Here is a 14,598-nt window from a genome sequence, read left to right on the forward strand (position 1 = left end):
AAGCAACAGGAATATAAGCTGGTGTTAAATAAGAAAGTTGAAAATAAGCGTTTATTTCAGGAGCAGAGTGCTTTTTCGGAAGGGGAAAGTGTGGGCCATACTCTGGCCCTCCTAGTGAAAACTAATATGGCACCCTCTAGTGTTCCCGCAGTCAGGACGGTAGGAGGTGGGATATCATCTGAAACTTCTGCAATAGTAGACACGTTTGCAGTATACTATAAAGATCTATATAGATCAAAAAAGGGGTGTTGCTCCCGGAATTACTAAAAACGCTGAACTGGGCGATAGAAGGAGGAAGGCTACCCCCTTCACTGTTAGAAGCAATTATTACAGTGCTCCAGAAGGAAGGGAAGGATCAACTAGATACATCATCTTACACAGGGGTCAAGTCCTGGGGAAAAAAGTGTGGGAACTCCCACCCAAGATCCACTCCCCACCAAAAAAAAAAAAATGATACACTCATAAGCATAATTACTAAACCGCATGTTTTTTTTTTAAGCAAGTTCTTTCTAAATCCCACGATAACTCGCTGCAGACCTCCGCATTGTCTCCTGGGAACAATGACAAAAGCTCCCAGGAGACATTGCGGCATCGAGGAAGTGACGGAATACCCACACACTACCTGATGAATCCATATACAGGAAGCGGCCAGTAACAAAGGATTACTAAGGTTCGCCTGCCCCTGACAGTGACTCGCCGCTTAGTGAAGGATTGGCTCGGGCGGCTCGGCTGCTCTCAGCTGCTCTAGTCCTGCAATGGGAAATGCGTTCCTGCTGTGAAAAAAGTGCAGGGACTCCGTTCCCACGCGTTCCCGCAGGACTTGAGCCCTGATTTATTTTGACAGCACAGAACCCTTTGCAGTCCCTCCATTACATGGGTGGCAATGCGTTAAAAAAGTGCAAAAATTGTTGATCCTGCCTGAAATCAAGAGCTATGATGTGTCCTGTGCACTTTCTAGTACTATCTCAAGCAGTGTTATCAGCCCTGTGGAGACTACAACTACAGAATTCTTCCAAGTATTTTATAAAGATAATTAGAGAGGTAGATGTTCTCTAACATATTCCATAAGGAACACCAATAAGGATCCCCCTATCACTGCCTTATATACAGGAATTGTCACATGTGAACATCCCATCATCCTCACCAATAGACTGTCATATCACCATCACTATTGCTGCCTGTTCTAGATCTATTTAGAGATCACCTATCACTATTATATATAATAATTTTTTTCACATTATTTATATACATATGTGCACATTTTAGTGACTCTTGACTCACAGGGGACGCGACACCCCCAAAGAGTTTCACGGTGTCCTTACACAGACTTCTTTTCAGTTAATTCTAGTGTTCATTTGGACACGCACAGCACATTTTGAGTTTGGTCACTCACTCCCTTTTATTTTGATTGTGTTTTATTCATTTGTTTATACACTGTATTGTGATTCATCACATACCTGGAGCGCTTATCATCATTTATCTAGTTTGTTTTTTCTCATTGTGTTATGTGAACACTTTTAGATATAGCTGCCTCAGGTATTATTTGTACACCACTTTTTCATTATTCTGTTTACTCACAGTAGCGCAGTGGAATTTATTATTTATTACTCACTGGTTATTCACTTACACATCCTTTGCTGCCACGATGGAAGTTTTTACTTTCATAGAGAACAGAAATGTAAATTTAGAAGAGGTATTTAATACACGCAATATGACACTGAACACAGATCTAGATAGTCTCATTAGAAAATTGGGACATCTGATGGAAAAAAAGGTATCCCTGTGGTGGGATATACACACCTTCGACCAATATATAAAAGACAACATAGCACCTAGGCGAGTCAGATGGGATATGCCACCCAACGATGGGCTTGATGATAAAGAATCACTGGACGAATGGTTCGAATTTTTTAATAATAGGAGTGTAGAAGGGGTTAAGTTTTTATTGAAAAGGAAGCAAAAGAAACTAAGGATAGTACAACAGCAAATTGAAGACATCAAAACCAAACTAGACCCCCATAAAGAGTCTAGTGACTTCCAGAAACTTTCCACACTACTAAACAAGGATTTGGTGGCGAAAGATCTGGAGGTACAACAGCGCAAAATTAAAAAATTCCAAAGAGACGTGGCAGACTATAAAACCGACCGTGTTTTTAAATGGCAATTGAAAACAGAATCGGCTCAGTCTAATTCCACACAATCAACACCAGTGAAAGTAGTGAGAATCCAAGACCCCATAGGATTACAAATGCGACCACCTCCAAGGTGGGAGGAACAAACAGCATACAGGGACAATACCAGAACACAGTATGAAAATCAAAACAGTGGGCAATATGTATACCATACCCCCAAAAAACAATGGAAAAAACCGTATAAGAAGCCGAATAACAAAAAACCTTATAATAACGGACAACACAATGAAAGAAATCCTAGAGACAATAGAGGCCCTCCTCCTCCAGTGCAGGAACCATATGGAGGATATTATAGAGGACCCCCTCCATCACAAATGTATGATTACTACGGTAACCCCATCAGAGGACCTCCACAGTCATCTGAATATTATGGGGGATACAACAGAACCCCTACTATGGTTCACAATAGATTTGAACCACTTAGAGGACAACAAGACCAGCATTATGAAGATCCACGATTAGGTCATGATTATTACCAACATACAGCACCACGGTCCTCTTTTTTAGACAGGGAAAGGAGAGATCACTCTCCACGGAGATCAATGCAAGATCCCCACTGCTCCCCCAGGAGACAGACACAAGAAAACACAACAAGACCAAGTCCAGAAATAAGAGGGGAAACAGAGCAGGAAAGGGACAACAAAAGAAAAAGAAAAGACGAGGAGAGAACGTGGTAAACTTAACCCCCACTGAACTGACAGTTGAAGAACTAGCAGTTCTGGATCGTGGTCTCAAACATGCACCTATCAAAAATCTGAATAAATTCGACACGTATATTGGCATTCGAAAATACATTAGAAAGCTCAACATGAAAAAATATTTCCTTAACGATAAATTTCCTCATTCCATACAGCAGCCACCAAGCAACGACGTAACACATAGTACGTTACGCAACAACTCTACTTTCAATCCACAGGTGTCAGACAACCACCACATAGAGGTCTTCAAAAGGCTAGTCCTTGCAGACCTGGAAAAATTGGAAGTCAAAAAGAAATATGACCCGACACACATAAAAAAGGGAATCAAATCACTTACAGAAAAGAGAGATGTGGTTATCCGCCCGGCGGACAAAGGGGGAGCAATAGTCATTCAGACTAAAGCACAGTACTTGGGAGAAATAGACCGCCAATTGTCTGATGAAGAGACCTATATCAAATTACCAGGCAATCCCACCAATACATATAAAAAGGAATTAAAATTGGTGGTGAACCTAGGTGTCAAAAGAAATATCTTGAACAAAAAAGAGGCCAAATACCTTGTACCTGAATGTTGTAGAACTCCAGTAATATACACAGTGCCAAAAATACATAAATCCAAAGTTAATCCGCCTGGAAGACCCATAGTAAATGGCATCGAATCACTTACATCTAGGATGGGCCAATATATTGACTTTTTTATTCAAACACCAGTACAAAACACGCGTGCTTACCTAAAAGATACTAAGCACATTCTGCAACTTCTAGCTACCATCCCTGTGGCAGAAGGAACTACCATACTGGCCACAGCTGACGTTGCGTCGCTTTATACCATTGTAGGCCATCATGATGCATGCCATGCCACCAAGTGGCTACTACGCAAACACAGCAACTTGATGTGCCAACAACGCAAGTATTTGATTAAATGCCTGGAGTTTTGCCTCAAATTTAACTATTTTTGGCACAACCAGACCTATTATAAGCAGGCCATAGGCATAGCTATGGGCGCCAAGTTCGCCCCCAGCATAGCCAACGCCTTTATGGCCCAATGGGAAGAATCGGCCGTCTACCAACACATGCCGGTAGAGCTTATACTATATAAAAGGTATATAGATGACGTTATCATTCTTTGGAATGGCAGCAAAGAGAGTTTGGAGAAATTCATGGATAGTTTGAATAATAATGAGAAGAACATCAAACTGGTCTGGAAAATAGACACCAAAGGAGTGGACTTTTTGGATTTAAACATAACACTGGAGGGTAATAAAATTATTACCAAAACCTATTTCAAAACGGTTGACACCAACAGTTATCTGTCGGTAGAAAGTTGCCATCACAAACCATGGCTTTACAATATCCCGAAAGGTCAACTAGTCAGGCTCAAAAGAAACTGCACCAAGGAAGAAGACTTCAGTGAGCAGGCCCTATTCATTGGGAAAAGATTTGAAGATAAAGGGTATGACACATCCTGGCTAAAAGAACAAGTAAGGGATGTACAAAAACTGGACAGAAATCATATGCTGGAGAATAAGACAGCCAAGCAAGAACTGCCGAACAATGCGGCACCATGTCTTATATTAGATTATAATGTACAACATAGAGAAATCAAGAAACTCATCCAACGACACTGGCATGTCTTATTGGGCGATAAAGACCTTCAGACAATCCTCCCAAATAAACCCAAAGTCATTTACAAACGGGCCCCCACCTTAAGAGATATACTGGTGAAATCGTTAATAGCCTCGCCCCCCAAACCTATGTTCTCATTTTTTGAAGGAAAAGGATTCTACCCGTGCAGAAATTGCTTTGCTTGTAGACATGCAAAGCCTTTTCAAGGCAAACGACTAGAATTCAGTGGCACTAAAACAGGACAAACTCACCAAATCAGAGACTTCATTGGTTGTCACACAGAGGGTGTCATCTATGTGCTCCAATGTAGTTGCAACCTGCAATATGTGGGCAGGACGAAAAGGAAATTAAAATTTAGAATGGAAGAGCATGTACGTAATATAACCAAAGGCTACCCCAAACACAGCGTTTCACGCCATTTTGCAAAGGCACACAACCAGGACCCCACTATGTTGCAATTTTGGGGCATAGAAAAATATAAAGCATCATGGAGAGGGAGCCATAAAATACGTGTCATTAGTCAGAAAGAGTCACGCTGGATACATACATTAAACACACTTACCCCAGGAGGTATGAATGTGGACTTTGATTTAAATTGCTTTTTAAACAATTTTTAGACCATTTTACAGATTAACCTCATTCTGCACTTCAGCACTATACAGTATTTTCTATATGTACTGATATATGTCTATTGTGATTTCATTTTACCCTATTTTTATATGTCACTTAATTGGTCCTGATGGACTTAGGCTTGTGGGAGTGTCGGTTGAGCTTACGTTATAGGGATCAGTGTACCTATGGGTACCATATGGTCATGAGGAGTCAATGGATGTGGGATGACGGTGTGGGGCCCTCCCCCTTTCCCCCCCCCCCCCCTTCCCCCCCTCCCTCTTCCCCCCCCCCCCCCCTATTCCACACATTTACCACACCTCTCTTACCCAGTTGGAAAGACATATGGTCTTTCACCATTAACATTACACCAATAACCTGGAGCTAGGATCCCTTACACGACGAGACATAAGTCCTTATGTGTTTAGTAGCCAACTTCCCAGAAAGAACTATAACTTATCACCTATGACTCCCACTCACTTACCACTCCCATCCCTATATACGCCTTTACCATTTTATATCAATTAAAATAAGTATGACCTCATCGAGGCAATTCTCTTCCATTTGCACATCTGGGCATGAGATACTTGAACAACCATTCATCACTATGTGAGTAATATACCTCAACATATGCTATATATTGCCCTCTATGTTAATTTTAACCTATTTACTTTTAATTTTAATTTTATACCATTTATTAAATTATTGATTACTGTCCTCCCGACAGTAACAGCATTTTTTATTGTATTGCACCATTCACCGGTTAAAATTAATTATATGTTTGTCGCTATTCAAATAGTAATCTTTTACAATATAAATGACCGATCCTTACTGTCTCTCACTGATGGCGGTGAGATTGCATATTTTTAAACATATTTTATACTTAATTTTATCTCATATATGTAATCTAAGTCCAGCAGAGCTGCACCTTATTATACACATCAAATGGGATGCCTACTATCCTCCGAGGTACCTATTGTTATTATTATTATTGATAATACGTCCCTATAGCCATCCTCATTGAATTAAGATTTGTCCACCTACATGGACTACAAGAAAATGGAAGCCTGTTTACTTCCGGTTTGGGCGTATTTAACCGGCGGCCCGACAACCAATAGCAATCCCCTGATGAAGTCACGAGGTGCGTGACGTAACGCCGTAGGGAGTCGCAAGCCGAGACCGAGGAAATCACTCACACAAGCCGGAGGCCACAGGACGTAGGCGGTAATTTCAAACGCCACGTCTGCACTGTATCCACCAGCGCTGTTTGGCATAACAAACCGTCTTCTGAGCTATCCTCTGTATCACCTGCTTTTTATGTTCCTAATAAATAATTTTTGGATCCCTAAACCCACTACACAATCGGAGGCAATCTTTTTTCTCCCTATCCCATTGCTTTACCTATTGGAACACCACTATTTGGACCCTTTTGGAGCTATGCAGCAGCTACAGCCAACCGAGTGAACCCAAGATAAAGAAATTGGAGACCCGGAGGACCATCATTACTAACACCTTCAAGGCACACACCAGCTGAAAATATCTGCACTGAGTGATCCCAGGAAATAGGCGATTGGAGACCCTGAGGGATATCTCTATATGCGCACATATAGCACCTTCATGGTAAGGGAACTGCAACACCAATAAGGATCCCCCTATCACTGCCTTATATACAGGAATTGTCACATGTGAACATCCCATCATCCTCACCAATAGACTGTCATATCACCATCACTATTGCTGCCTGTTCTAGATCTATTTAGAGATCACCTATCACTATTATATATAATAATTTTTTTCACATTATTTATATACATATGTGCACATTTTAGTGACTCTTGACTCACAGGGGACGCGACACCCCCAAAGAGTTTCACGGTGTCCTTACACAGACTTCTTTTCAGTTAATTCTAGTGTTCATTTGGACACGCACAGCACATTTTGAGTTTGGTCACTCACTCCCTTTTATTTTGATTGTGTTTTATTCATTTGTTTATACACTGTATTGTGATTCATCACATACCTGGAGCGCTTATCATCATTTATCTAGTTTGTTTTTATATTCCATAAATATTGTACAGTGACCCTAGGATAGAAAATGTGTTCCCGGAAGGTCTACTAGGTGAATATAAAGAAAAAATTATGAAAATTAAGGCAGCTGTGGCATCTGGACTGGTAAGCTGCAATATATAATTGTTATTATAGGTACTTACAGTATCTCACAAAAGTGAGTACACCCCTCACATTTTTGTAAATATGTTATGAATCGCTTCTGATAAGTTTTTTTGCCACAAAGAGAAAAAATATGACACGGGAGGAACCTCCAGCTGATTGACAGCCTCAGCACTGTTCCTGTTGGCTGTGTGAAGGGTGTGTGTCTCTTCCTTTCAATCAGCTCTCAGAGCTCTACTCACTGAGCTTTGCAGAGTGTAAATTCAGCTTTCCTCCCCCTTTTTTCTATAAGCTCAGACAGACTTTATACATTTTGGATTTTGAACAGCTGTAAAGAAGAGAATACTGCAGAAAAACAGACACAACATATATAGAAGGAATTTTTTTTATCTCTGTGGTTCATCACCTGAGGCCATTGATTTCACTGGGTATATGTAAGGGTTTACATACGCTTTAACACCTTTGCAACATATGTACAATATATGATTGAGAAATATATATATATATATATATATATATATATATATACAGTAAACCTCAATCAATAAATACATCACTAAAATTGTATAAAAAAATGTTCAGTATTTGGCAAAAATGTTTTAAAACTAAAATGTTGCAACTATTTATTGAGTTATGTTTGGGCTGACTAGTTTCATCATGTGTTGGGGAATTGGGGAATTTTGTTATTGTTCATCTTGAGGATACCCAACCTGCGGTGGTGCTTTACTTTGATCTATAATCAATAGCTGGAATTTGAGGAAGTTACTGTAGTAGCCCTAAATTCTTCATTTACACAATGTAGATTTGTTAACCACTTCACCCCCCGGAAGAATTGGCTGCCCAATGACCGGGCCATTTTTTGCGATCCGGCACTGCTTCGCTTTAACTGACATTTGCGCGGCCGTGCAGAGTGGTACCCAAACAAAATTGACGTCCTTTTTTTCCCACAAATAGAGCTTTCTTTTGGTGGTACTTGATTACCTCTGTTTTTTTTTTTTTTTGCGCTATAAACAAAAAAAGAGCGACAATTTTGAAAAAAATGCAATATTTTTAAATTTTTGCTATAATAAATATCCCCAAAAAAATATATATTAAGAAAAAATGTCAGTTTAGGCCGATCTGTATTCTTCTACATATTTTTGGTAAAAAAAAAACTCAAGAAGCATATATTGATTGGTTTGCGCAAAGTTATAGCGTCTACAAAATAGGGGATAGTTTTATGGCATTTTTATTATTATTTTTTTTATTAATAATGGCAGCGATCAGCGATTTTTATCGTGACTGCGACATTATGGCAGACACATCGGACACTTTTGACACTATTTTGGGAAAAATACACCTATTAGTGTGTAAATGAAACTGGCAGGGAAGGGGTTAAACACTAGGGGGCGATGAAGGGGTTAAGTGTGTCCTAGCCATGACTAAGCACTGAACCAGCGTGATACGCGTAGGCTGCTCTTTTTCCCGATTTTTTGGCTGTATTCTGTGATGCATTTCTATTGATTTTACCAATAAAGACAACCTAAGAAGTTTTTTTGGAGTGCGGCTGTCCATCTCTTTTGATATTTCTACAAATTGTCCCAGGGAGTGATTCTACCTGTGTGGGGGCTGGGCTACAAGTGACACGACAGTGATGACAGGGAGCAGTAGTACTGGCAGGGAAGGGGTTAAACACTATGGGGCGATGAAGGGGTTAAGTGTGTCCTAGGGAGTTATTCTACCTGTGTGGGGGCTGGACTTCAAGTGACACGACAGTGATGACAGGGAGCAGTAGATCACTGTCCTGTCACAAGGCAGAACAGGGAAATGCCTTGTTTACATAGGCATTTTCCCGTTCAGCAGCACCATGACATGATCGCGGGACACCGGCGGAAATCGAGTCCACGGGTCCCGCGGGCACGGTCACGGAGCTCCCAGAGAGCTAGCACACCCGCTGGGCGTCAGATTCAAAGCAGCGTACAGGTACGTTGCTTTGCCTGCCCGTGCCATTCTGCCGACGTATATCGGCGTTAGCCGGTCGGCAAGTGGTTAAATGAATAGTTATACCCTCTGTTTAGAGTGCTTTTTACAAGACAACAAAAAAATTACTGTTTTTAACCTAAAATGTTGAAAATGTTTAATTAGGTATTTTTTGGCTGACTAGCTTGATTATCTGTTGGGAAATGTTTGTACTGTTCATCTTGGGTAAACCCAACCATCTTATAGTTCTTTACATTGACCTACAACCAAATAGCTGGAATTTGAGGATGTTGATAGTCTTAAATTCTTCATTTACACAATGTACCTTTGTTAAATGAATAGTTACACCCTCTGCTCAGAGTGCTTTATTACAAAAGGAAAAAAGTCTTTAAACAGCAGACAAATCTGGTTTCTCTAGATTTGTCTCAGAACGTCTCTAACCCTACCAATTTCAAAAGTATTGTTGAAGATCTAATCAATGACCTCTGTACAGAAAGACAATCTGGACCTCCGCTTAGTATCCATCATTGTTTTTCATATGCACAATCTTAAAAACATGAGATATTTTACCAAGCCTGTTTAAATCCACTTACTGTTGATTGACTACCTCTACTAGAAATCATTTATGAACCTCAACTACTACTTTGAAAAACTATTACTTTTAATTTAAACTTTCATTCTGCTAGCTTGGGGGTCATGTCCTGATGTTATTTCTCTCTTACTGCCCTTTTTAACCTTTTTCACATCCTTATTGTGTTTAACCACCTTTAGTCCAGTCCAATTCTGACATTTCTCTCATACCTGTACAAATCTGAATTTTTATTGCTAGAAAATTACTTAGAACCCCCAAACATTATGGGCCAGATTTAGGTACGAGTTACGACGGCGTATCTCCAGATATGCCATCGTAACTCTGAGTGTACGGGGTCGTATCTATGCGCCTGATTCTTAGAATCAGTTACGCATAGATTTCCCTAAGATCCGACCGGCTTAAGTCTCTTATTTACGTAGGTGGCGCTTCCGTATATTTACGCGTAGAATATGTAAATTAGGTAGATACGCCGATTCAGAAACGTACGTGCACCCGGCGCATTTTTTTACGTCGTTTACGTAAGTCTTTTTCCGGCGTATAGTTACCCCTGCTATATGAGGCGTATGCAATGTTAAGTATGGAAATCGGGCCAGCGTAAAAATTTTTAAGTTTTACGTTGTTTGCGTAAGTCGTTCGCGAATAGGGTTTTGTGTAAGTTACGTTCACGTCGAAAGCATTGACTATTTGCGGCGTAATTTGGAGCATGCGCACTGGGATACTTTCACGGACGGCGCAAAGACGTGGGGTCACGATTAGTTAGCATACAACACGCCCCCTACCAGCCAGTTTTGAATTAGGCGGGCTTACGCCGGCCCATATACGCTACGCCGTAACTTTGGGCGTAAATTGTTTCTGAATACGGGACTTGCCTGTCAAAGTTACGGCGGCATAGCGTATATGAGATACGCTACGCCAGCCTAAAGATAGGCATTTGTATCTGAATCCGGCCCTATATATTTTAAAGCAGAGACCCTCGAAAATAAAATAGTTGCTGTTGCAATTTTTGATGGTGTACAATATTTGCAGAGAGGTTTAGCAATTGTACATTTTCAGGAAAAAATACACTTTAATGAATTTAATGAATTTTTGTACATACAGACACAATCTAATACCCAATGTTTGGGTAAAATATAAAGGATGATGTTAATAAATATCCAACATGTCGTTCCACATTTGGTGGACCTGTCACCTGATCAGATCCTTTAGGAGGAAGGTATTTCAGACAATTAGGATGGTGACAGTTACTTCGGTAACTCCCGATCCTCAATTAGCACTCCTGAACCACCCCCTCCCAGGACTTCATAAAAATCTCCAAACACTAACTTTCTTTATCCTGCAAGGATCTAAGATAACGCTAGCAAGGGCGTGGAAAACACCCACGGTTCCTTTCCAGAGGTTCAAGAGGAAAGTTTCCTGGATTATGATGCAAGAAAACATTGTAGCAAAATTACAGGACAAGACAGATAGATTCAAGGCTATCTGGGAACCCTGGGCATCCTATTGTAACATTCCTATATACCCTGGCATTACCCTCGGATACACGGTAGAACCTGAACTACTTTGAGCACCACTCCTTACCTCTCCTCCTCCCTCTTACACTTTCCCCCTGACCACTTTATGGGACACTCTTAGGTAGATTCACACACAATGGTGTAAACTTGCGGCGGCGTAGCTTAGTGTGTTTAGGCTACGCCGCCGTAAGTTAGCTAGGCAAGTACATGATTCACAATGTACTTGCCTGCTAAGTTACGGCCGCGTAGCCTAAATCGGCGGGCGTAAGGGTGCCTAATTCAAATGTGTTTGGGGGGGGCGTGTTTTATGTTAATAGTGCTTGACCTTACATTTTTTACGTTCTTTGCGAACTGCGCATGCGCCGGGCGCCTACATTTCCCAGTGTGCATTGCGGCTAAGTACGCCGCACAGGCCTATTGATTTTGACGTGGACGTTAACGACGTAAATCCCGATTCACAGACGACTTACGCAAACGACGTAAAAATAATTGAATTTCGACGCGGGAACGGCGGCCATACTTGACATTACTATTCCACTAGGGCCTAGCTCTAACTTTAGGCGGCCTATCTCTTACGTAAACGGTGTAAAAGTACTGCGCCGGCCGGGGCGTACGTTTGTGAATCGGCGTATCCCCTCATTTACATATTCTACGCCGACCGCAATGGAAGCGCCACCTAGCGGCCATCCAAAATATTGCAATCTAAGATTGTTTAAGCGTATTTCTGTTTGAGCATACGCTTAAACATAAGTCGGCGTAGATTCTGAGTTAGGTCGGCTTATCTACTGATAAGCCGGCCTAACTCTTTGTGAATCTACCTATTTGTTCCCAGCTCTCTACCTTATTACGCAAGACATACATCAACCCATGAGACTGGAGCTGAGTCCGGCCTGATTGCACTAGCTGAGTGGAGTTCCTTGTGTGGTAGGAAATGGGGGGCCCCGGCGGGACCACCTTACACTGAACTAAACCGTACTATACTTGCAGCACTTCGCGATGGTCTGGAAAAGGGGGGTGGGTAGAGCCCAGCGCCTTGGGAGGGTCAGGGCATCCCAACAGAGAGATCCTAAAGGGGTGGGGGGCTAGGACCCTTCCGGGGATGCTCAGCCGGCACCCCCTAGAATATCCCAGGTACCACTATATATTCGAGTCAGACCCTGCAGCGGGCGGGACTCAGTCCCCAGGACATTTAGGAGGATAGTCTCATAGAAAAGTTATCTACGTTACTTGTTGTGGGCTGTTTGCCCAGAACATTTTGTTCGTTTTGCTCATTGTTTATTTACCGTAAAGAATTTGAACATTGGTTCATTGAATGTTACTACCCTCATACTTTGGTCCTGAGTTCGTAAAGCTCGTGGATAAGTTATAACACCGTAATGTATTATATTGTTTTTCTGTCATGCTTTTTGAAAACCAAATAAACATTTAGAAAGTACATTTTCAACATGTCATGCTTTAAAATTGCACACACCCATGGAATGGTGATAAACTGTGAGTACATTTAATTACCCATAGGCAATGCTTTAAAAGCCTTTACAGACTTTTACCAGCTTTTTTTTTACCAGTTTGGAGTTACACAGAAGGTGTGGTGATAGAATTATTGCACTCACTCTGATGTCCAGGGCAATACTTCACATGGGGTGGATTTAAATGGCTGTATTATATTATTCTGTATCTTTGCTAAACTAGCTGCTCTGGATGTACAGTTGGCCATGGGGTACAAAAGAAAAAACAATGATTTGCATGGATCTGCCTGACCCCTTCCCCCCTTATAGCTTGGGGTGTGGGATGGTGGTGAGACATGCAGATATCTTCTGTTTTAGCAAGGCTCTGCTGTGCTTCCCACTTGTTCAGAAAAAATGTTTTTTAGTTCCTTTTAGCCCAACTCCCCAAAAGAGTGCAAAATCTGGTGCAGCTCTGCATAAAAAACGATCCGTTTTTGGGAACTCCAACTTTCTTTTCACTAGAACTGAATGGCATGATCAGTCCCAGCATAGATCATACCCTGTTGCTTTGATGAAGGCTTCTTAGCCGAAACGCTTCAGCCTATAGCCTGTACCCATGTTCCCATGTAACTAATAAAGTACTTTTATTCAATCAGCCTTCCTGATTTAAGTATCATATCTGTGGGGCCTGAACGTCCTGGCTAGAGCACCGGATCACAGTTTGTGGGCTTTTATATTAGCAGTGAAGCTGGGGTAACAATTTGTTTCTCATACCTCTGTACCATGCTGCTCTGTTGTCTGCAGATCCTCTGATATTCTGGGTTTAGTTGAGGCTTTGTACCATGTGACACTCTGTATAGTCTGGATGTAGACTAAGGGCCTCACAGCTACTCCCTGCTCCATCTCTAGCCTATAACACACCCCTCTGTAGTCTTTCAGATGTAACTTCCTTCACAGCTTTGATGGTGGGTGGGATTGAATACATCCTAATTAGCATTCAGTCCCTCCTAGTCACACCTATAGGAAGAGTCCCACCTCCAAGATCATAGCATTATTCAAAAGGAAACCCCTTCATACACAGCCTGTTCTCATAGCTAGCTGTGCTGCTGCTGGACAGGATTAAATGGATCACAATTAGAAGTCTGCCCAGTTAAATATGTTGACCAGTGTGAACAGGAAGAGTCCCATACCTCCCAACCCACCCGGATTCTGCGGGAACCTCCCGCACAGACTGCAGCTTCCCCCAGTTAATTTTCCCGCACAGGAAGAAGAAGGTCAGAGGGGAGACATGCTCTTACCGGAACCCGACAGGCTGTGTGCACAGGTAGGAGACAACAGCAACCCCCCCCCCCGCTCAACAACTTACTTCGATCGCGGGAATAATCCCCCCTCTCAACAACTGTGAACCGCGGCAACCCATGCCCCCCCCCCTCGCTGAACAACATCATTTTTGATCGTGGCAATCACCGCCCCCCCCGCTCAACAACTGCGATCCCCCCCCCCGCTCAACAAGATGTAATGTTGGGAGGTATGGAGTCCCGCCCCTCAGATCCCGGCCTCCTAGAGCCCTGCTCTCGGTGAAGTGAATAATTTACATATGAAGAAAACACATTCATAATAACCTCCCATAGCCCTTCCGCTGTAAGCCATTATTCTTTTGCATGCTGCAAAACAGGAATGAAACATTTACGCTTGCTTTTCGGACTGAAGAGTGATCTGCATTCGGACCCACCCACATAAACTCAATGGTACCATTGACTCCCATAGCCTGCCCTGAAATTACAGGGGCTCAAAGCA

The 14,598-nt window shown here is 41.9% G+C and overlaps 1 protein-coding gene across 1 annotated transcript in view; it reads right to left on the minus strand.

Annotated features, from left to right (window-relative positions):
- LOC120917671 (5-hydroxytryptamine receptor 3A-like) overlaps window positions 1-14,598 on the minus strand; it is a 42,987-nt gene that overhangs the window by 21,894 nt on the left and 6,495 nt on the right. The gene's annotated exons all lie outside the window — the stretch shown is intronic.

Source organism: Rana temporaria, chromosome 11 (genome assembly GCF_905171775.1).
Source record: "Rana temporaria chromosome 11, aRanTem1.1, whole genome shotgun sequence".
Classification (NCBI taxonomy): domain Eukaryota; kingdom Metazoa; phylum Chordata; class Amphibia; order Anura; family Ranidae; genus Rana; species Rana temporaria.